We start from the raw sequence: 25,779 nt of genomic DNA, 5'->3' as shown, positions 1-25,779 counted from the left end.
GAACAGAGTGCCCCATGGTGGCAGTGGGGTTATGGTATGGGCAGGCATAAGCTACAGACAATGAAAACAATTGCATTTTATTGATGGCAATTTGAATGCACAGAGATACCGTGATGAGATACTGAGGCCCATTTTCATGCCATTTATCCGCAGGCCATCACCTCATGATAATGCACGGCCCCATGTCTTAAGGATCTGTACACAATTCCTGGAAGCTGAAAATATCCCAGTTCTTCCATGGCCTGCATACTCACCAGACATGTCATCCATTGAGCATGTTTGGGATGCTCTGGATCAACGTGTATGACAGCGTGTTCCAGTTCTCGCCAATATCCAGAAACTTCGCACTGCCATTCAAGAGGAGTGGGAAAACATTCCATAGGCCACAATCAACAGCCTAATCAACTGTAGGTGAAGGAGATGTCACGCTGCATGAGGCAAATGGTGGTCACACCAGATGCTGACTGGTTTTCTGATCCACGCCCCTACTTTTTTTTACAGGTATCTGTGAACAACAGATGAATATCTGTATTCCCAATCATGTGAAATCCATAGATTAGGGCTTAATGAATTTATTTCAATTGACTGATTTCCTTATGTGAACTGTAACGCAGTAAAATCTTTGAAATTGTGGCATGTTGCGTTAATATTTTTGTTCAGTATATGATAATGCATCACTGGGTTGTCACAGTACGTCCTGAACCAGGTGCTTTGCCATGAGACCAAGGCCTTGGGAAGTGGGTGATTAGTGGCATTCCCCCCAGCATGATGCACTTGTTCTCTGTATTAAAACCAACACCCTTCTTTTATTCCCTTTAGGGTCTATTAAGTGGGGGGTTGCCATAACAACGCGTTGGCAGGATATTGCCTAGATACGGCATAATGGGTCTCCTGACACAACTTGGTCTGCTCCTGTGGAAGAACTTCACTCTTCGGAAGAGACAAAAGGTAACTACACACCCTCAAAATATAATCAACCTACATCTGCTAAAATCGTAAGGATATGCAAATGTATGCTTGTGCTACAGTTGACACAGGGCCGTAACTACGGTTAGAGTTTTAGTGAGGTCTGGAAAAAGATTTTACTGCATTTCTATACAATTAAAACACTTTAAAATGCTGTTTGGAGAACAGCAAAATCAAGGTAAAATGACCTGAGCCATTATCACCTTGGCTGCTATAGGTTCATTCATCTCAGTCGATCTACAAAAAAGCGACTATTTACCAGTTGTGCACTCATTCTCAGAGAGTCGGTCTTTGTTTGTTTGGAGGATGTCTGTAGACATGGCAGGAGTAAAACATTTTTTACTCCTGTTTTAAAATGGCCTTTTGTCCGGTATCTAGCAAACACAATGCCAGCGGCATCTCTAGACTAGTTGCCTATTATGCCGGCTGCAAGCTGGTGTAGTTCGTTTCACATCACCCTCGGCCTGTGCCACGAGTGGGCGGAGTTAGCCATTTGAGAGAGTGGCAAATTTGCCGCTAAAAAGGAACATCTGGGAGGAAAATCCGGGGGACGCAGGCGAGCATAACGAACAAACCACTGTTCATGATTTCACTAGTTGGCAAAGATGCAGGCGCAATTAGAACTCGGTCAGATCAAGAATATAAGCGTTCTGAGCTTTGATCAACGCTGGGAGCAATATTTATATTTTATATATATACTGTATAAATAAAATCGAATGAGAAAACACTACCGAGGTCCGGTGTCCTCATATGTAGTTGGCCATAAGTGAACAAGGACATCTAAGGTATTGTGTTAGGGGAAGAGTAGAGGGATTTGTCTTAAAAACTGGTTCATATCTATGTGAGCTGCTGCCCTAATTCTCTCGCTGGAGAATAATTTTTACCCTGACACGCACAAGCTGGAAGTGTCACCTTCAATTTGCAGAGATTCATCCCTTCCAAATGTTATGTCACTTGCCACCTGTGTTTAAGCTTTAACAAAGTCCGCCTGATGGGAATGGATGGGGCATGGGGAATGAGTGGTAAAAAGTTTGTTTAAAAGCTAGACTATACCTTTACCCAACAAAACATCCACCTACAGTATTGCATTAAATTCGATAACATAGGGGTATGTGAATATGACACGCATACAATTGTCTCTGTCCTTGCAACTGCTTTTATAGGGGAGAATTAAGACAGGTTTTTGATAAAAAATAAATCCCCTTGAACCTCCTTCAATCAGATTAAAAAATGGGCTCTTCATGCTCTTTAGTGATTTTATGGTCAGAGTCCAAGGACATTTACAACGCCCACTCGTTATTCTGGTCTCTGTCAATTCCTGCTGACTCCTTATTTTAGCCAAGGTGGGAGTGTGACATCCTGAGTTTGATACCAGCTGAATTTCACTACACAGCTTTGACTGTAATGTTACATGTTAGTCATTTAGCAGACACTCTTATCCAGAGCGACTTACAGGAGCAAATAGGGTTAAGTGCCTTGCTCAAGGATCAGCAGATTTCTCACCTTTTGGTTACTGGCCCAATGCTCTTAACCGCTAGGCTATCTGCCACCCTTGTTGACAACTATGTAACATTGATGATCCATCCTCTTCTCATCTAATACAAAACTACATACAGATGTAGGATCTTAATTTGATTAACCTGTTGCAGGACAACTTTCAGAAAATTTCGAACTTGGAGTGTATTTGTGGTTTAAAAAAGCTTCTGAATTTTGTAATTTCCACTTTTAAATTTCAGACTTGATTTTCCCTTATGAAAAATATATCAACCCCTACAAAAATGTCCATTGATTATAATCCACATAATAATTCAAATGTCCTGTTGCTGCAGGATTATTTTCCTGCTGTAGCAAACTGGCTCAAATTAAGATCCTACATCTGTACAATAATTTTATCACCCTGTTGCAGGAGAACTTTCCTGCAATGCAGGAAATGTAAAACTTTTTGTGTATTTGAGGTTTAAAAAGGCTTCTGAAGTGTGTAATGAATGTCAGGACTCTGTGTCGAGTTCAGGTTAAAGGTTCAACTCCCATTATCCCCGGCCAATTCCCCCAACCCTGGTCGTTAGCTCCTCACTTCGCTCTCATTACACACACACCCCTCTCTCTCACACAAGCCTAATGTAGCAGCTAATGATGTATGGGCCATATAATAGTCTGTGATATCACCAACCAGCCATCAGGGAACAGACTATACTGACTAAAGAGAGAGACCCGTTATGGTCCGTGCTATCCGGGATCCCTGGGATGTCCCTAACCCCATTGAAGATTACATGTAAAATGGTTAAGGTTAGGGTTAGGGTAAGGATAGGGGTTAAGGTTAGGATTAGGGTTTAGGGTAGGGACGTCCCAAGAAGCCCAGATAGCACCAACCAGAGCCATGTATTTAGAGAGTTGGGCTAATGCGGTTTCTGCATTATGATGGATGACACTTGAACGTTCTATGGCAGCCATGTTAGCTCCCCATTAACATTCCATGGGGAATATTTAAACAATGCTTCGTAACTGAACATCTAGAATTAGAACAATATTAACAATTCTAAAAGTTGGCCTAACTCTCTAAATGTCTAGGGACATACAGAGAAGAAACTACAGATGCGTCAAAATACCCCTGGAACTAGCCGCATTGGGAGCCAAATTTGAAATGGAATACATTAAATACATGGAGAGGGGTGGAAAAAAGGTCCCGGAAGCGACCCAGAGGTCTCCTTTGTCTGCGCGGGCGTGATGCGGGGTGAGTGTCCACTTCACAGGAGGCGTGGTAATGGACCCGGTACACCATCTCTCCCATCCTCTCCAGGCCCCTACAGGGCCCCACCCAGTGACTGTCCAGCTTGGGGCAATGACCTTTCTTTCTCAGGGGGCTGTAGCCCAGATCAGCTCCCCACCCTCGTAGTTTATTTTCTGCCTCACACCTGCGATCACCAGCTGCTCCCTGGCGAAAAAGTGGGCTGTCTCCAGGTGGTCCTGGAGTCTCCTGGCATACTCTGGCCCCGGGGGAACAGGAGGGCTATCAGGGGGCCACTCAAACGCCATCTCTACAGGGGTGCAGATCTCTCTCCCCAGCATGAGTACGGCAGCCGTGCAGGAGGTGGAGTCTTGGACAGCAGAGCGACATGCCATGAGGACCATGGGCAGGTGCTTGTCCCATTTACGCTGGTGTTTGAGATAATTGCCAGCTGCTATGCAAGTGTTTTGTTGACGTGCTCCTCTAGGACATTGCTCTACTGCTCACACATGGTGGTGAACACACGGGACTCAAAGTGCCTGCCTTGGTAGCTCTGAATGGACTCTGCAGTGCCAAACCTGCTGAACATACCCGCTGTGAGGGCGTCAAAGATGGTCTCTGCTATCTGGTCAGGGAGAGCGCAGGCCTCAGGACATTTTGTGAAATAGTCCTGCTCCTCCTGCTGCTGCCTCCATTCAGCCACTCTGACAGCCTGCAGCTCACAGCAGACAGGCACGCTTACCTAGCATTCTAATGCACAGACTCACTGCTCTGCACACTGCTCTCTCTCTCACGGCCCTCTCTCCACTCACAGTGGCGGCTCCCGACCTGTGTACCACTGTGAAGTCGTACGGCTGAAGATCCTCCAACCAGCATGCGACCTGCCCCTATGGCTCTTTGAAAGACATGAGCCACTGGAGAGCGGAGTGGTCCATCCTTACAGTGAAGGGCAGGCCACACAGCGAGAAGCTCTCACCGGGTGACACAGTAGCGGTGGTCGTGTTTGTTGAATGTCTTGCTGAAGTAAGCCCCTACTCTCTTCCCTTCTGGCCCCACCTGGGCCAGCACCCCTCCCATGCCCACATTCCTTGCATCTGTGTCCAGGATAAAGGGCAAGGTGGGGTCAGGGGGGACGAGCACAGGGGCATCGGGCAGCATGGGTCTCTGCTGCCTTGACAGCCTGAGTAAGGGGGTTGTTGGACTGCGTGAATGTGACGGGACGGGACGGACGGACGGACGGACGGACGGGGGGGGGCATGGTGACTGGAGGTCCTCCCTGGAAGCTCAGCATTCAGTCTGGGGGAAGTGGAGCCTTGCTCCCCGTCTGTGCCATTGGGCTCCTCCTGGCGATTGTGGGGTTTGGGAAAGAGAGCAAGGGGTCCGCACCACCCCATCTATGCGGACCCCAAGCAATTTCCCTGAGCTCTGGGAGACATGGGGCAATCCCTGCGCAGATGGCCTGGCTGGCCACACTCCCAGCCGACCATGGGAGTGTAGTTCAGTTATTTCAGCCACCCATGCAGGCTTTTCCGGCTCTGGGCTGCTCTGCACAGTGGGTGTATCTCTACACGCCCCCACTGAAGCCCCAGCCCACACAATCTCCCTCTCCAAAGCCATCTCCAAAGTTTTCTGTATTGACTCGGAATGAGCCAGCTGGGTCTGTGTGCGAAGCTCCGTAGGAGGGTGCACCTGTATGAACTGGTTGCGTGCCAGCTCGCTCTGCACGGAGGGGTGCATTTGAGCGTATGCCCGCCGAGTGTGGCTCTCAAAGTCATTAGCTAGCACACGTAGTGGCTCCCCTGGCTGCCTGCTTCTATTGCTCAGTTCAGAGAGCAGCAACTCTGGTTGTAAACAATGTCCAAAGCTCCTCTTCAGTGCTCCAACTAAAGCCCCATAACCACGTCTGTCCTCTGGGCTAATCAATAAACAGGACAGAGCATCGTCCGTGAGGCACAAAGCTAGCTGAAGTGTCTTATCATCATACGACCACCTCCCTGAATGAGCTAACAGTTTAAATTGAGCAAGAAAAGCTTACCAATCTGCCTTACCAGAGTACTTCAGGGTCTTAACAGCTAGGGATGTGGCCGGGTCGCCGTGATCGTCCTCCACCTCCTCCTTCACTCTCGGGCCTCCTCTAAGCATTTTCAGTCCCCTTTCCATGATAGGCTAATTCATGTAGCTAGCCACCGTAGTCAGCTAGCAAGCAACATTTTTGTTTTTACTTCTGACACCAATGTAATGAGCTCAATAGATCATGAATAAACAAATGTCCAGGACATGGGATCAAGCTCTCGAATCAAACAGTTTATTAATAAACTCTTAGCAGGCTACTGTAGGGCTGTAGCCTACGCCAAAACAATCTGTAAAATGCACGATCAACAGTTATCGAACACCCTTGTCCTGGACGTAAGAGAGAGAACAAAATAAAAAGCCTGTTCTTATAACTTGCATCTGCACGACCCCCTGCCCATAGCCCCGCTGTCCACCAACCACAAGGACGCCTGGCACCAAAACATTCCATGTATTCCTTTGATTGGTAGACAGCAGAGTGACTGGCCTGCTGGACCCCGTGAATCTCATAAACATGACCATAAACTCATAAACAATTGCACATAACTGACCACAGCACGGAGGAACCACCAGACAGTTGGCAGCCTGTACGAGGCAACACATCACAGAATCCTCAGTCTGTACATGTGCACAAGACCAACAGATAGTAAGGATGCTGACCAGAGTGACGGAACTGACACACCTCCTGACCGACCTCAGTCTCCTGAGCGACCTCAGTCTCCTGACAGAACTCAGGCTCCTGACAGACCCCAGTCTCCTGACAGACCTCAGTCTCCTGACAGACCTCAGGCTACTGACAGACCTCAGGCTCCAGACAGACATCAGACTTCGCACCGATCTCCGTCTACCTTCATACATTCGAATCCGATTAGTCCTCTTCTCAAGACTTACTACAGTCTTCTGATGATGATGTGGTGTTTCCCAGTTGTGACACGAATATGTCATTTGACGATCTCTGTGACACATTAATAAACTAATCATTACATGATGATTGTATGATGACTGAAGCAGCAGTGGTGACAATACTGGAAAAAGGTCCACCTCAGTCAGATCCAACCTGCAATGTACCAAGCACATTCTGTCAAAACCCAGCTGATGTTGAAGTAACTGAGGGAAGGAAATGGAGTGTTCAAGGACTGTCTCACTGATTTCTGGGACACTTTTTATGCAACAAAAACTTGTGAAACAACATACAAGATACCCACTCTCCATCACACCTACCAAGAAAGAGAGTGGGAGGCTGTCACACGGATTGTGGCCATTGGATGGCAGCGCTTTGTGTACTTGCCAATCCAGCTGACACCTCCTTTTCTGACAGAGGAACTATCCCTTCCTTTAAAAAAAAGCAGTCTGATGGTGGTGTTTTTCAATTACATCAGCCCTACATAAAAGGATGTGTTAACCGAAGCACTCAATGACTTCAAAAGTGTAGACATGGATGAGATCCTCAGTGTCCTCAGCTGTCACAACTGCTCTGTGCTCCCAAATGAAACAACCTCCCGAAGATACTGGAAGGAATTGCACATAAGGAGATGGTGTAGCAACCAGCTTTCATAATAATGTGCTGGCAACCCATTCTGAGATCTATTGGGGAATCCATGAGTGCATGCAGGCTGGACAAGATTATTGAAGATCTTCAACTAAAGGCAAGAAGTGTGGCAAAATGCATCCAGTTCCCACAATCAATGTCACCATCTGAAACCATTTACGTTTTACATTTTAGTCATTTAGCAGACTTACAGTAGTGAGTGCATACATTTTCATACTTTTTTTCATACTGTTTTCAAGCCATCACATCCAATCACCTCCTGTGATTCATTAGGGAGAGAGACCAGATGGAGCTCGGTCTCTTCCTCAGATATTGCACAGGGTCCAATGTATTTATATCCAAGACTATCAAGGTATCGTTCACATAATGACTGAATTCTCAAGACGGTCAGTTGTTCACACTTGTACTTATCGCCTAGAGTTGGCATGTGACTACAGCACTCACGCAGAATTTAGGGCAGAGTTTTGCACTATGCTGAACAGTGCAGTGTGGGTAAAGGATATGTTATAGATGTATCTGTACTCAGGTAACAATTCCTGTGTCTAACTTTCTTGGAAGGTTATGGTTTACTGTTCCCCCTAAAGAAAAAACTTCCAGTTTGAGCTTAATAGCAGCAAAAACATATTGTAGTTTCTAAATATTCCAACATCTCATGTAGGCTACAGTCTATTTGTCATTTCATCCACAAATGGTGGGCAAAATGTTGTGGTGCTGAAGGACAGCTCCGCCATTCATCCAGTTATAAAACAAATATCTAAATGACTAGAAATATACTGTAACACGTGCAGTTTGTTTGGAATTTGTAATTCTTCAGTTTGCCATTGTTTGTATTTTATTGCTGGAGCTTTGATAAGAAGACCCTGGCCTATACATTAGCACATGGCTACTTACAGCAGATGTGCTCCAATCAAAGGTCTTAGATATTTGTAGAGTCTTACTGCCTCTGGTGCACTATGACACTGCTCTAGATCATTTTCCTCCATCACCAGCATACAAAGGTCATATACAGTAGATCACGGTCAAAAGGAATGTCAGATATCCAAAGGCAGACATCCTCTTGCAGAATCACGCCGAGTCTGTCAGGATCCACTGGATGCAAATAGTCCCGTGCATGATACAGTTCTGGTGAGTTATACATGAGAAAGGGTTTTCCATGGTATAAATCCCGTCCATTGCTACCAGGTCTAATGCGATGGTTGTTCCACATGTTCACAATGGTGTCCAGTTCATCCTATGGCAAAAACAATACTTTTATCATAATTATTGCATAAATAAACAAGAATAGCCTAGGTCAGAGATACTCAATTACAATCAAATAGCCTACCCTGCTCTAACATATCCATTACTGTTTTATACTCTAAGATTTGACTGCCTAAGTGTTGATATTTAACCTGAATTGGTAGAAGGAAAAATAATCGAATGAGACCCTTGTCAATGTCATCGCCAGTGAAACCCCCGTGGACTGAAATTCGTGAAATACATCCCTCCAGTAGTCAGCATTCTGTCTTCTATAGATCCCCCACCAGTTTTCAATCTGTTGATTTGCTGTACTTGTTCCTTGCAACACACATGGTCCATGCACTGTACCCATGTCGTCTCTGCGGAGAAACTGCTGCTGTCTGTTCACATGGACATTTCAGTCCCCAAATCAGACCTTACTATGTGTGCGCAACTGCCTCTTTCACTAACTGCAAGGAAGAAGTACACAGCAATTACTCTTGGGTTATTTTTTGTGAAGTTCACCTGCATCCAAATTACTGTATGTGACGTGAAAACCCATCTATACAGCCGTTAATGCCAATGCCAAGTAGCTTAAATTTATAGTACAAATCCAAATGCCATAAGTAATTATGCCCCGGGACACTGTAGTGATGTCTCCTTAGCCTTCTCCATGTCCTTTGATGCACTCCCTCTGGATCGAGATATGATTGTACTTCTCACACTATGGCTCTGGTAAGCCGTAACCCGGCCAATCGGCATCTTTAATGCATCATACCGTATCCATGAAGACGCCCCAGTCCCTGTAGCTGCCTGGCTATAAAATTGAGGACACATTCTTGATCACCTGAATAGACCAAGATTTGCCAGCCTCCTTCTCAAATGCCGAATGCTGATTTGGAAGGCATCTACAGTGAGGGAAAAAAGTATTTGATCCCCTGCTGATTTTGTAAGTTTGCCAACTGACAAAGAAATTATCAGTCTATAATTTTAATGGTAGGTTTATTTGAACAGTGAGAGACAGAATAACAACAAAAAAATCCAGAAAAACACATGTCAAAAATGTTATAAATTGATTTGCATTTTAATGAGGGAAATAAGTATTTGACCCCCTCTCAATCAGAAAGATTTCTGGCTCCCAGGTGTCTTTTATACAGGTAACGAGCTGAGATTAGGAGCACACTCTTAAAGGGAGTGCTCCTAATCTCAGCTTGTTACCTGTAGAAAAGACACCTGTTCACAGAGGCAATCAATCAATCAGATTCCAAACTCTCCACCATGGCCAAGACCAAAGAGCTCTCCAAGGATGTCAGGGACAAGATTGTAGACCTACACAAGGCTGGAATGGGCTACAAGACCATCGCCAAGCAGCTTGGTGAGAAGGTGACAACAGTTGGTGCGATTATTCGCAAATGGAAGAAACACAAAAGAACTGTCAATATCCCTCAGCCTGGGGCTCCATGCAAGATCTCACCTTGTGGAGTTGCAATGATCAAGAGAACGGTGAGGAATCAGCCCAGAACTACACGAGAGGATCTTGTCAATGATCTCAAGGCAGCTGGGACCATAGTCACCAAGAAAACAATTGGTAACACACTACGCCGTGAAGGACTGAAATCCTGCAGCGCCCGCAAGGTCCCCCTGCTCAAGAAAGCACATATACAGGGCCGTCTGAAGTTTGCCAATTAACATCTGAATGATTCAGAGGAGAACTGGGTGAAAGTGTTGTGGTCAGATGAGACCAAAATCGAGCTCTTTGGCATCAACTCAACTCGCCGTGTTTGGAGGAGGAGGAATGCTGCCTATGACCCCAAGAACACCATCCCCACCGTCAAACATGGAGGTGGAAACATTATGCTTTGGGGGTGTTTTTCTGCTAAGGGGACAGGACAACTTCACCGCATCAAAGGGACGATGGACGGGGCCATGTACCGTCAATTCTTGATTGAGAACCTCCTTCCCTCAGCCAGGGCATTGAAAATGGGTAGTGGATGGGTATTCCAGCATGACAATGACCCAAAACACACGGCCAAGGCAACAAAGGAGTGGCTCAAGAAGAAGCACATTAAAGTCCTGAAGTGGCCTAGCCAGTCTCCAGACCTTAATACCATAGAAAATCTGTGGAGGGAGCTGAAGGTTCAAGTTGCCAAACGTCAGCCTCGAAACCTTAATGACTTGGAGAAGATCTGCAAAATCCCTCCTGAGATGTGTGCACACCTGGTGGCCAACTACAAGAAATGTCTGTCCTCTGTGATTTCCAACAAGGGTTTTGCCACCAAGTACTAAGTCATGTTTTGCAAAGGGGTCAAATACTTATTTCCCTCATTAAAATGAAAATCAATTTATAACATTTTTGACATGCGTTTTTCTGGATTTTTGTTGTTGTTATTCTGTCTCTCACTGTTAAAATAAACCTACCATTACAATTATAGACTGATCATGTCTTTGTCTGTGGGCAAACGTACAAAATCAGCAGGAGATCAAATACTTTTTTCCCTCACTGTATAACTGACAGACATAATGCAATTTCTGCCTGTGTTAATCCTTGATCAAAATAAAAACTGATGCGCTGATCCACCATGGGCTCTGCCTCCTCAGCCATACTGTCAATCTTTCATCAATATGTCCACTGCTATTTATAGAGTTTATCTGGTGATCTCAACAAAACAACTTTTGTTATGTTGTGATCACAAGAAAAGTGTATTGTGATCTCAACAAAATTAGACTTCTGTACTAATCAATTCTATGGCAAGAACATAATAATTTTGATCTGATTATAGTGGTAAAATCCCCAATGTCTCTATTAATAGGCCCAACTACTCTATTAAAAGATATTCATCTTACTGTATTTCTCCAATGCCAAACTGGTGTGTCTTGTTTGCAATGAAACTGACACTGTAGTAGGTGATTTGGACAGAGTCAGGTGCAGGAGGAGTGAATCACAGAATAATGGTTTATTCGGCCAATACAGCAGTTCGCAACAATGTGTAAAACAACTACAGTGCGACTTAACGGCGTACTGGGAAAAACAAAACACACGTGTGAATATCCCGGCGATAAGGTACATAATGCTCCACCAAGCTATCGACACCTCAACATGGAAACAACCACACACAAAGACATTGGGGGCAGAAGGAATACTTATATAGGGACTGATGCGGGGATATGAACCAGGTGTGTGTAAAAAACAAGACAAAACAAATGGAATGATGAGAAGAGGAGCGGCAGTGGCTAGAAGGCCGGTGATGACGAACGCCAAAGCCTGCCCGAACAAGGAGAGGAGCTCTGATGCCACGGTGCCAGGAAAGGCTGATACCCTAAAACACATTGAAACGGTGACAGGTTAGTGGAGGAGTGGCGGAGAGAGTTATGGGCATATTCGGCCCATGGCAAGACCACTGACAACTCCCCCGGCCGGTCCTGGCAGTAGGACCGCAGGAACCTACCCACATCCTGATTCACCTGTTCTACCTGCCCATTAGAATCAGGGTGAAACACAGAGGTCAGGCTGACCGAGACCCCTAGCCGTTCCATGAACACCTTCCAGACCCTGGACGTGAACTGGGGACCCTGGTCAGACACTCTATCCTCTGGCACCCCGTAGTGCTGGAAGACGTGAGTAAACAGGGCTTCGGCAGTCTGCAGGGCCGTGGGGAGACCAGGCAGAGGAAGGAGGCGGAAGGCTTTAGAGAAGCGGTCCAGAACGACCAGGATGGTGTAGTTACCCTGAGAGAGGGGAGGATCAGTTAGGAAATCAATGGATAAGTGCGACCATGGCCGTTGTGGAACTGGTAAGGGATGTAACTTACCCGCTGAAAGGTGTCTAGGTGCCTTACTCTGGGCATCACCAGGTATTTATAATGCCCCGTGGTTGTGCTAAATGCTGTCTTCCACTCGTCCCCCTTCCCGGACACGCACCAGGTTGTACGCATTCCGAAGATCTAATTTCGTGAAGGCGGAGATCTAATTTTGTGAAGAAGCGCGCCCCATGCATTGATTCGATCACAGAGGAAATGAGGGATAGAGGATTACTATAGCTAATGGTAGTTTTATTAAGTGCACGGTAATCAATGCAAGGGCGCAGACCCCCGTCTTTCTTCTTCACGAAAAATAAACTTGAGGAGGCGGGTGAAGTGGAGGGAAGTATGAACCCCTGACACAGCGACTCGGAGACGTATGTTTCCATAGCCTTCATTTCCGCCTGCGACAGGGGATATACATGACTCCTGGGCGGCATAGCGTCTAACTGGAGGTTTATCGCGCAATCCCCCACCTGATGGGGTGGTAATTTGGTCGCCTGCGTTTTGGAAAACACGTGCGCCAAATAGAGATATTCGGGGGAAATGCGCACGGTGGAGGTATTGTCTGGACTTTCCACCGTGATCGCACCAACGGAAACAGCTAGACACCGACCCTGACACTCTCACGACCACCCCATGAGAGCCCTCTGTGGCCATGAAAAGGTGGGGTCATGTAATGCTAGCCAGGGAATGCCCAACACAACATGGAATTCAGAGGACTCAATAATGTGAAACGTGATTTGCTCATTATGGGTCGCTCAGCTGGTTACGCAGGGTCGGGTCCTCTCCTCTCCATGCGCTGGACGGCCTGGAGAGCCCGATCCATCGCTTCGCCCAAGCTGGCTAAGATGTTGGAATGCTCCCGGACCTGCTCAAAGACTCCAGGCATACTCCCAGCTCCTGCTGACTCCATGCTGTTGGGTGTGTGGTTCTGTAGTGGGTGATTTGGACGGAGTCAGGCGCAGGAGGTGTGAATCACAGAATAATGGTTTATTCGGCCAATACAGCAGTTCGCAGCAATGCGTAAAACAACTACAGTGCGACTTAACGGCGTACTGGGAAAAACAAAACGCACAGGTGAATATCCCGGCGATAAGGTACATAATGTTCCACTGAGCTATCGACACCTCCACATGGAAACAATCACACACAAAGACATGGGGGGCAGAGGGAATACTTATACAGGGACTGATGAGGGGATATGAACCAGGTGAGTGTAAAAAACAAGACAAAACAAATGGAATGATGAGAAGAGGAGCGGCAGTGGCTAGAAGGCCGGTGACGACGAACGCCAAAGCCTGCCCGAACTAGGAGAGGCGGCAGCTTCGGAGGAAGTCGTGACAGTCCCTGTTTGCAAATAATTCAATCTGAGATGTCATTGTGAATCTAAGCATGGTTGTATTTTCAGAACTAGATTTTTCACTCCTGACATGAGGCCCGAGTCCCGATGTGATTGCCAACAAGGGTTTTGCCACCAAGTACTAAGTCATGTTTTGCAGAGGGGTCAAATACTTATTTCCCTCATTAAAATGCAAATCAATTTATAACATTTTTGACATGCGTTTTTCTGGATTGTTTTGTTGTTATTCTGTCTCTCACTGTTCAAATAAACCTACCATTAAAATTATAGACTGATCATATCTTTGTCAGTGGGCAAACGTACAAAATCAACAGGGGATCAAATACCTTTTTCCCTCACTGTATAGCCTATACAAACCTTCAAAACATACAGTGCGAAACTTGAAAGAACTTGTGGTTCTCAAGATCAAGCGAAATGATACAATGTAGGCCTATCACTTGTGCACAAGTGCCCCCTGGAAAGGAAACAACGTGATATGTAGCCTAACAACTTCACTCACAGATGTGAGATTTTTTTCGCTATAGAAGCACTTTAGAATTGTAATTCCAAGTTGAACATACTAATATTTAGGGTCATATGACGGTCTGCTCTGCCATTCCTCCACTTTACACTGGGGCTGCCAATAATATAGGGTTGCTATAAGACCTAAATGGGAAAATATGGACCCATAAAAAAACTATAAAATAGCTCACCACTACCATGAGATGTATATATTTAAGGTATTAGTTGAATGGTGACGACAGCCCTTCCGAAAATACATTTAAATCGTGTTTTAATGCAATTTTTTTCACCCTACTCCATGTATTCAATGTATTCCATTTCAAATTTGGCTCTCAGTGTGACGCATCTGGAAGTTCTTTCTCTTTATGTTCCTATCTAAATATATGGGTCTGGTACTAAACAAATGAGATGTTGCCATGACCAGAGCTTGTTGTCATAGAAACTAAACTGTCTCCAGGGCAGTTTCATTGTTTGCTATAGATACAGTAAGGCCCTTATTCTTTTCATTCAATGTCAATCACATCGTTGTTTTTACTTTACCATGGTGACGGTGTTGAGAAAAACCATCCTCCAGTACACCAGGTTCCCTATGGATAAAGCACAGTAGGGTGGGCCTCATTTCAGCAGAGAACAAAAGACTATGTAGAAAGTTTTTAAGTCAGCTTTTTATTAACATTTTTAACTTTATAATCGATACTGACAACATGTAATTTGAGGCTTGACAAATCTTGTTTTGTAGCTGAAGCATTCTCTTATTAATTGTGTTAAGGAGATGACAAAGATGTTATGTCATGGCAATCATGAATGGCTCTGTGTGCGCCTTCTTCCTTGGAATGTCATCGAAGACAACATAGATATTGTGCACAGATTATATGTCAGAGGAAGGAAACACATGGGATATTGGCTAGCGGAAACTGGATGGGAGTTAACAAGGACAAAGTGTCTTTTAGAGGTTAATGACCAATTAAATCTATCACCAAACATTTTGGGATTTTATAACAGGCATGAAACTGATTTTATGGTGCAGTATTTCACATAATTTCATAGTGAGAGGTTATCTATTCACAAAGAAGCTAGTGTAAGGCGGCAGGTGACCTTATAGAGGTTAGAGCATTTGGCCAGTAACCGAAAGGTCGCTGGTTCGAATTGCCAAGTCGACTAGGTAAAAAATCTGTCGATGCGCCCTTGAGCAAGGCACTTAACCCTAAGTGTTCCTGTAAGTTGCTCTGGATAAGAGCGTCTGCAAAAATGTAAAAATGTTGTGTCTAATGGCAACTGCAACTACCCCCAAGCCACAAGACTACTAAATAGCCAAACTGCTACAATAGTCAATTAATGGTACCTGAACTATCTGCACTTACTCTATCTTGCACTAGACTATATATACACACCATATTCACACTTACTTATGCAGAATGCAAAGTAACATTTAATTAAAAAGGTCCTAACCAATTACAGTTTAAAAGTCTATTTGGTTATTTAAAAGTCTTATGGCGGTGTCTATGGTCGAATATTTCAGTCTAATTGTTTTTGCATTGATGCTGGACAGTTGTCTCTGGTTGAAGAGGACTCTGCCAGCGCTGTCTCCCCTTCTCTGTGGTAGGAGATCATGTAGAGGGTGGTCGGGTTGGTGCACGTCACTGACCAATCTTCCTGCTGCTTGCTCTCTCTGTGGATGTAGTGGTGGAAGGGTCAGTGAGATGTTTCTGTTTTTGTTATTATCTTGCTTGGCCTTTTCTGTACCCTATCCAGTGCAGCTTTCTGCTTCTTTGTTCAGCCCATCAGCAACACACAGGCATACTCCAGGCATGGTCGGATCAGAGGGGTGTAGATGTCAACAAGATTATCAGTGGGAAGGCCATTTCTTGCCATCACAGTCAGGAAATGTAGATACCTTGAAGCCTTTTTCACTGCCTGGTCAATGTGTTGTTCCCCACTGAGTTGGTTGTCCAAGTGGAAGCCAAGGTATTTTGTGCTTGTTACAACTGGAACAGCCTGTCCACCCAGGATTAGTGGAGCTGGTTGGGGAGGATTTTTGGAGAAGCAGATTCTTAGATTGACAGACTTCTTTCCATTAAGAAGCATGTTGTTCTCTGCCGTCCAATCCTCCAGTTGCTTTGCCTCCTCTTCCATTAAGTTGTCCTTTTCAATGTTGACTAGCCTTAGAGCACGGGACAGCCCAATGTCATCGGTGTAGCCAGTGTCCAGTGTATCCTCAAAGATGACTCTCTGAGTGGACATGTGAAGCAGGAAGAGGTAAGGCGAGACGACCCTACCCTGTGCGACCCCAGATGTTACCTCTGTCCATGAGCTGTACATTGCATTTGCCATCACCCTCTGTGTTGTCCCTGTTGTATAGCTGTGAAGCCAGGTGAGTAGCCTTGGACATAGACCCAGACTGGCCAGATGCTGGAAGAGTTTAGCATGGTCGACACGATCGAAAGCCTTTGACATGTCCGCCAGCAGAACCTCAACCATTGTCGGTTGCTTTGAGTCAGTCTCTGTAAGCCAGGTGTTTGTGGCTCTGACCAGCGCATTTGTGGTGCTGTGTTTAGGCAAGTATGCATATTGGTTTTTGCATTCTTCATGAGCAGCTGGTATGAGCTTCTTGACAATGAGCATTTCCCGGACTTTGCCCAGACAGGATGTCAAAGAGATTGGTCTCCAATCACTTTTCTGTCCAGGACTGGGGACCTTAGGAATGGGGCAGATGTTGACGGTCTTCCACACTGTAGAGACAGAGCACAGTTGATAGGAGGTGTTAACTATTGTGATTGAGTGACCACTGGTGCTAGATCCTCTGAAAATTCCTTCAGTAACCTGGGAGGCATACCATCTGGACCACTTGCTTTCTTTGGACGGAGTCTTGAAAGAGCTTGTTTCATTTGTCCAATGTTGCTTAATTCTCCTTCCCCAACAGGCCTAGGAAGAGGAAAAACGGTGACGAATGTATTTCCTGGTCCCGCTTCAGCAAAGAACTTGTTCATGACCTCAGCAACATCGTCATTTGTCCACACCATCAATCTGTATTGTCCCTCCAGATGGTTTTGAACTACAAAGCTATTTGTTGATTAAGTCCCCCCACTCTTTTGGGTTCTTCTTTTTGAGTTCTTGCATTTCATTTGTGTAGTAGTTGTTCTTTGTCCCTCGGATGAGCTTTTTTTTTTTTTTTCAATTTCTCAGTTTTCCCTCATCTGTCAAATATTTTTTGCCTTTTCTTGATGGCCGCTTTTAGTTGTTCCGCCATCCATGGCTGGTACCGCACTGTTGTTGTTTTCTTTTGTATGGGCACACTATATTGTCACTCCCACACAAATCCCCACACACATTCACATACACACATACGCACACACATAACACACGCATACCGACACAACACAAACACACATACATACACATTACACACACAAGCACACTTTTACACTCATGATTTGCTGCTGCTACTCTGTTCTTTATTTTACTCTTATTATTATCTATCCTGCTGCCTAGTCACTTTACCCTGCCTTCATGTACATATCTACCTCAAATACCTTATTATTAATATCTATCCTGATGCCTAGTCTCTTTACTCTGCCTTCATGTACATATCTACCTCAAATACCTTATTATTACTATCTATCCTGATGCCTAGTCACTTTACTCTGCCTTCATGTACATATCTACCTCAAATACCTTATTATTACTATCTATCTATCCTGATGCCTAGTCACTTTACCCTGCCTTCATGTACATATCTACCTCAAATACCTTATTATTACTATCTATCCTGATAACTAGTCACTTTACCCTGCCTTCATGTACATATCTACCTCAAATATCTTATTATTACTATCTATCCTGATGCCTAGTCACTTTACTCTGCCTTCATGTACATATCTACCTCAAATACCTTATTATTAATATCTATCCTGATGCCTAGTCTCTTTACTCTGCCTTCATGTACATATCTACCTCAAATACCTTATTATTACTATCTATCCTGATGCCTAGTCACTTTACTCTGCCTTCATGTACATATCTACCTCAAATATCTTATTATTACTATCTATCCTGATGCCTAGTCACTTTACCCTGCCTTCATGTACATATCTACCTCAAATACCTTATTATTACTATCTATCCTGATGCCTAGTCACTTTACCCTGCCTTCATGTACATATCTACCTCAAATACCTTATTATTACTATCTATCCTGATGCCTAGTCACTTTACCCTGCCTTCATGTACATATCTACCTCAAATACCTTATTATTAATATCTATCCTGATGCCTAGTCACTTTACTCTGCCTTCATGTACATATCTACCTCAAATACCTTATTATTACTATCTATCCTGATGCCTAGTCACTTTACTCTGCCTTCATGTACATATCTACCTCAAATACCTTATTATTACTATCTATCCTGATGCCTAGTCACTTTACTCTGCCTTCATGTACATATCTACCTCAAATACCTTATTATTACTATCTATCCTGATGCCTAGTCACTTTACCCTGCCTTCATGTACATATCTACCTCAAATATCTTATTATTACTATCTATCCTGATGCCTAGTCACTTTACCCTACCTTCATGTACATATCTACCTCAAATACCTTATTATTACTATCTATCCTGATGCCTAATCACTTTACCCTACCTTCATGTACATATCTACCTCAAATACCTTATTATTACTATCTATCCTGATGCCTAATCACTTTACCCTGCCTTCATGTACATATCCACCTCAAATACCTTGTACCTCTGCTCATTGATCTGGTACTGGTACTCCCTGTATATAGCTCCATTCTTGTGTATTTTATTTTATTCCTCTTGTGTTGCTATTTTATTTTTAAACTCTGCATCGTTAGGAAGGGCTCGTAAGCAAGCATTACATGGTCAAGTCTACACCAGTTGTATTCAGCGCATGTGACAAATAAATTGTATTTGATCCTTTTGTCTTTCCTCTGATACTCTGGAATACATTATGATAATTCACATTCTCAGTGGTACCACAATTTCCCTGACACATGTAAAGCTGAGGAAAATGGAAGAGTTGTGAAATTACCTAAGACATTCCTCAATAAATTGTGGTTTCATATTGATATTCAGCTTTGACTTTTGGATACATACAGTATTACATTGTGGCGCAAAATAAAAATAGCTGAGTGATTATGTACTGTATCAACCATATCCACTTGGTGTGGCTCATTTAAGTTATCTTTAAATCTATGGACTGTCTATGCCACACCATTGGAGAAGCTACAACACTCAGTAACAACAAATAAAACACCTAAATAACAACTACTGTATTGGCCGAGTACTGTCTCACAACGTCGTTGGGCTGAATTCAGAAACCTAAGAGTTTGTATGTATGGATATCTTTTAGCTACAATAAATAATAATGACATGCCACATGCCATAGAGACACCATAAGTAATTCACTTTTGAGAGGATTGACAACAACAGACATTCAGTCAGTAGAACAGCAGTGGTGATTTTTAAGGCCATGGACTCTAGCGAGACTAGCACTGCCTCTGATTCCTCTAAGCAGCTAGGTCATTCCACTGGAGAGGATGGGAGGATGAACACGCCGACAGAAGAGGTCGGCGGAGGTGGAGGGAGAGAGAGGGAAAACTCTGAGGGACACATAAAAGCTTAGATGAGGGAGGGAGGTGGAAAGTTGAGGCTGGATGTAGCGTTGTAATATCTTTCTCCCTAGTTGGCTCCTTGCGAAGCCTGTAGACAGCTCACGCTGTGAGAGCACTTTGACTGTTGTTCTGAATTGCCCTCCTACGTTGTCTCTTAGCTACTCAGGTTGCCATGGTAGACGTATAGCCAGGCTGCATATAGGAGTTGGTTCAACATTAGCTAGCTTGCAGAATCGGTGGCTAGTCTATAGGCATTAGAATGAGATAGCATACATAGGGCAAGAGTCTCGTTGAACGTCTGATTAGCTAGGAGGGTTTCAAAAGGCTCCCATCTCCAATGCCACGGTAAATTGTTCTGTGGCTCTTGCCATCTCTACAAAGTGCAAATGAAGAGATAGAGTAAGAGAAAAACTAAAGGAGAACACATCAAGCCTCCATTTTGGGCCTTGTTCTTTCTCCCCTTCTGATTCCCTGTGGTTATTTGGAATAAAAGGCTGGTATCTTTGATGTGGTAGGGAGAGATGCAGGCAGGTGGTGAACTGGACACATTAACGAAGAAAAGGGACCCAGGGGTCCAGACACTAAGGTTTAAATTCCATTTATAGCAGGATAGACTGTGGTTGCGTCCCAAATGATACCCAATTCCCTAAATAATGCCCTACTTTTGACCAGAGCCTTATGGGGAAGCCCTAAATAGAGAATATGGTGCAATTAAATGGCACAATTTGGGACGCAAGCCAGTGTATGAGAAGACGATGTCAGTAAGCTTTGGCCATGCGAAGAAGTAGAGGAATCAGTGGAGCATGCAGTCTCATCCTCGGTAAAAGCTCAAAGCTATAGTGATGTAGAAGTTGACCCCACTGCAATGACTATGCTTTGAAACACACACAGACACACACACACACACACACACACAGGCACCGATACACACGCACACTCACGCACACACACACACACACACACACAGGCACCAATACGCATGTGCACACACACACACGCTCCAGTGAACCCTCATTAACTTCACTGAACCGTACCTAATGATTTCAAAAAGCAAATTCGTACATAACCGGTGATTTTGCAGAGGTGCTGCAATTTACTGAAACCTCTGTCGACTCTGTGATTTGTCACTGTACTTTGAGATCTATTATTTCAGAGATGCATGTTTCGTAGTCATACAGTGAGGGGAAAAAGTTTTTGATCCCCTGCTGTTTTTGTACGTTTGCCTACTGACAAAGAAATGATCAGTCTATAATTTTTATGGTAGGTTTATTTGAACAGTGAGAGACAGAATAACAACAAAAAAATAAAGAAAAACGCATGTCAAAAATGTTATAAATTGATTTGCATTTTAATGGGGGAAATAAGTATTTGACCCCCTCTCAATCAGAAAGATTTCTGGCTCCCAGGTGTCTTTTATACAGGTAATGAGCTGAGATTAGGAGCACACTCTTAAAGGGAGTGCTCCTAATCTCAGCTTGTTACCTGTATAAAAGACACCTGTCCAATCAATCAGATTCCAAACTCTCCACCATGGCCAAGACCAAAGAGCTCTCCAAGGATGTCAGGGACAATATTGTAGACCTACACAAGGCTGGAATGGGCTACAAGACCATCGCCAAGCAGCTTGGTGAGAAGGTGAAAACAGTTGGTGTGATTATTCGCAAATGGAAGAAACACAAAAGAACTGTCAATCTCCCTCGGCCTGGGGCTCCATGCAAGATCTCACCTCGTGGAGTTGCAATGATCATGAGAACGGTGAGGAATCCGCCCAGAACTACACGGGAGGATCTTGTCAATGATCTCAAGGCAGCTGGGACCATAGTCACCAAGAAAACAATTGGTAACACACTATGCCGTGAAGGACTGAAATCCTGCAGCGCCCGCAAAGTCCCCCTGCTCAAGATAGCACATATACAGGGCCGTCTGAAGTTTGCCAATGAACATCTGAATGATTCAGAGGAGAACTTGGTGAAAGTGTTGTGGTCAGATGAGACCAAAATCGAGCTCTTTGGCATCAACTCAACTCGCCGTGTTTGGAGGAGGAGGAATGCTGCCTATGACCCCAAGAACACCATCCCCACCGTCAAACATGGAGGTGGAAACATTATGCTTTGGGGGTGTTTTTCTGATAAGGGGACAGGACAACTTCACTGCATCAAAGGGACGATGGACGGGGCCATGTACCGTCAAATCTTGAAAATGGGTAGTGGATGGGTATTCCAGCATGACAATGACTCAAAACACACAGCCAAGGCAACAAAGGAGTGGCTCAAGAAGAAGCACATTAAGGTCCTGGAGTGGCCTAGCCAGTCTCCAGACCTTAATCCCATAGAAAATCTGTGGAGGGAGCTGAAGGTTCGAGTTGCCAAACGTCAGCCTCGAAACCTTAATGACTTGGAGAAGATCTGCAAAGAGGAGTGGAACAAAATCCCTCCTGAGATGTGTGCAAACCTGGTGGCCAACTACAAGAAACGTCTGACCTCTGTGATTGCCAACAAGGGTTTTGCCACCAAGTACTAAGTCATGTTTTGCAGAGGGGTCAAATACTTATTTCCAAAATCAATTTATAACATTTTTGACATGTGTTTTTCTGGATTTTTTGTTGTTGTTATTCTGTCTCTCACTGTTCAAATAAACATACCATTAAAATTATAGACTGATCATGTCTTTGTCAGTGGGCAAACGTACAAAATCAGCAGGGGATCAAATACTTTTTTCCCTCACTGTAGATGGATGGCTATAGTTTTTGTTTAAAATGCCCTTTAATCATCTTTAAATATCGTGGACAGTAAGTGTCATAACCACAGGAGGATGGTGGCACCTTAATTGGGGAGGACGGGCTCGTGGTCACTGAATCAGTGGAATGGTATCAAATACATCAAACACATGGTTTTCCCCTCAGCAGCCCCCTCTGGTCATAACATAACATGTATGACATGTCGTTCACATTAGATTATATGTAATTTGTTGTAGAATTTCAATTTCAATATACAGGGTATTATATTGCAACGACAAACAAGGTGACCCCAACTCCTCTTCAGCAACACTGACCAGATCTTTCAGAAAAGTGTCAGAGTTGACCCCTTCCTTTTAGGGCTAAAACACAGGCATTAGCAATGACTCAAACACAGAGACTAGAATGTGATTCATGAGGTAGTATACTTTAATATGATATAACATGATATGATATAGCATGAGGCAATCTCTCCTGTTCTTCTTCAACAGGTGCGTCTGGTGGTGGAGTTGTTGTGGCCTCTCTTTCTGTTCTTCATCCTCGTCAGGGTGAGATCAACCAATCAACCCATTTATCAGGGCGAATGTAAGTAGAACGGTCCCACTTTAAGAAAACTACAAAATATAAAGGCTTTATAAAGGATGTATAAAGTATTTTAAAAATACATAGATGCTTCACAAATCATCTCAAAACTCACAAATCATTATACTCTAAATCCCCCATACTCTACAGGTGGACCGCGGGCCGGATCTGGGCCCAGAACGGGGTCAATTTTTGACCACGGGTCCCGATTTCTTTCTTTTGGAACTCAGTCGGGCTTCGACCCCTGGTATCATATGAACACACATAAGATTGCTTTGAAACTGCTAAATGTTCTCTCTGCCCCATGGCAAAATGTGTAGAATTGCAGGAAATTAGCATTAAATCTGCTAAATGTTCTCTCCGCCAACAAGAAGTGTGTGAACAGTTTAAACTGTTTGGGGCACATGGGTTGTGAGGTGGAGGTTTGTTACTACGCTGAGAAATGACAATATCCATTCGGACCTTTGCCACCTAGGATATTTGTGTGACCGGACCTTCTCAAATAGTACTTGAGTACCCCTGCTCTAAAGGGTGCATATAGAGTGACATAATAGCTCCCTCTGTATGCCAAAATGTGACATAATTCACTACATATATTCCCCCCAAAATGTCATCTAATACACTCCAATCACAACGTTTCTAATCATGAAATGCAAGCTTGTCATCACTTCCTTTCTCCATTTTCTTCTGTAACTTTGTCACCTGATAAAAATAGCAATGTCACCGTGGCCCAGCAAATGTCCTACCTTCCACTGTGACACACACTGTTCAGTATCAATCTCCCTACAAACTCTCATTAGTATGGTATACATTTTAGGACACCCCTACTCCCTAGAGACATAAGTAGGGACATTTGGTATGGTGAGTAGGGATGTCCTAAAATGTATACCATACTTGTTGTGAGTTCTCCAATGAAATGTCAAATCCAACTGTCAATGTGGCCAAGGGCCTATACAAGATGGCTGCCGAGTCAGCTGATTGGTCAGGTGGTCATCAGCTGACCATATTAAGATGACTGAGACAGAACATGCAGACACACTCCAATCAATTCACTAAATGGAAGCCATCATCTGAGGAAACTACAGCAAATATGGTGGATAAATGAAGATGGCTGTTTACAATTGAAAAAAATTGTCAGGTCCGGTCTATTTAAGGGGGTGGCTCTCCCATAGACACCAATGCAAAAGCAGCTGGGTCTGGTCTACTTTGTTCATTGACTTCCATTGAAACAGAAACAATTAGGGAGTGGGATGTCTCACTTCCTCTTCTATCTCTGACTGCAGTATGTATCTTTGAACAAAGGTGGAGCATGAGGACTTTTAGGTGCTCATGTATGAAAGGAAATTATAGCTTATTTTTCTGGTTCCAGGTCATTATCCAAATAAAGCCATGCCTTCCTCCGGGGTGCTGCCTTGGCTTCAAGGCATGATGTGTAACATAGACAACCCGTGTGTAAACCATCCCACGCCAGGAGAAGCACCAGGACAAGTCAATAACTTCAACAATTCCATGTATGTAGAAGGGCAAACATTTCAAGCCATTTCCCTACAGTGACAATTTCCAAATGTACTTTAATTTATCTTAGTTTGAGTTACATTATTCCACCTTGATAATGGTAGGTTTTAGTGATCAGTTGGCCATTGATATTATTTTAGAAAGGGAGTTATAACATATCTGAAAAATGTTATAGCTATCTTTTATTTAGCCATGCATTGTCTAAGATTTTTCATGAATAATATAACTTTTTTCAACCGTCCTCTGTCCAACCAGAATTGCTGGGATGTTGATCGAGCTGCAGTCATTTCTGGCAAACAGATCCATCCTAACCAAGGTCCAGAGGCTTTCAGAGGATGTGAACCAGTGGGCTTTGATTCTACAGACATTTAACCCTGCAAACGGTACAGCATTTCAACTGTATTCAAATTGTTCAAACTGTTTTTAGGACCCTGGAAAATCATGAGCCCATTGCAGTGGTGATCTACTTTGGCACACACACTCAACCGATCCAGTACCCACTGTTCAAAACTAAGTCTTAAACCAAACCCTGAATATCTCATGAACAATAAAGCTTTTACAGCCACTGACTAATGGTTCAGCAGTAATTGGAACAGTATAATACTTTATCAGACTGACAATCACTTCACCATGGATTTGACCAAGGTCCTCTATCAACGAGAGTAGCCCATTCACGATTTGTTATTTTCCAACATCCCTCAAAAAACAATGACAACTAATTATTTATGATCCAATTTTCCGTGTGGAGTGGCAGATCGTTTATCATTATAAGTTGCTACTTTGCATTAGGCTCATTTAGCCTGATGATATTCAAATTTTCATAACACACCTAATTTGCAAATAGGCAAAAGGGGGCTTTGCCATTGTTGAGGCTCGCACAAACACCACAACGAAAACCACATTTGCATTTTGGGGTTGCGGGCTTCTAATATACAAGATTAAATCCATCAGAGATCTAAGCCACAGCTTAATTAATGTGATACGCTGTCTGAGGCAAGATGGCGAAAGGTCATTAACGCAAGTGAGAAGCAGAGGGATATCAAAGGGATATGGATGGCAGAGGTGACTGTGTTGTGCTTCTCACTGGAGATGATTAAATATGTTAGGGTGGGGACTCCAATC

The 25,779-nt window shown here is 43.9% G+C and overlaps 1 pseudogene; it reads left to right on the top strand.

Moving 5' to 3' along the window:
• The first annotated feature begins 882 nt into the window (after nt 1–882).
• LOC121572576 overlaps nt 883–25,779 on the top strand; it is a 246,485-nt pseudogene continuing 221,588 nt past the window's right edge.

This window comes from Coregonus clupeaformis, chromosome 8 (assembly GCF_020615455.1).
Source record: "Coregonus clupeaformis isolate EN_2021a chromosome 8, ASM2061545v1, whole genome shotgun sequence".
Taxonomy (NCBI): Eukaryota; Metazoa; Chordata; class Actinopteri; order Salmoniformes; family Salmonidae; genus Coregonus; species Coregonus clupeaformis.
This window is presented reverse-complemented; position numbering and strand designations above follow the sequence as displayed.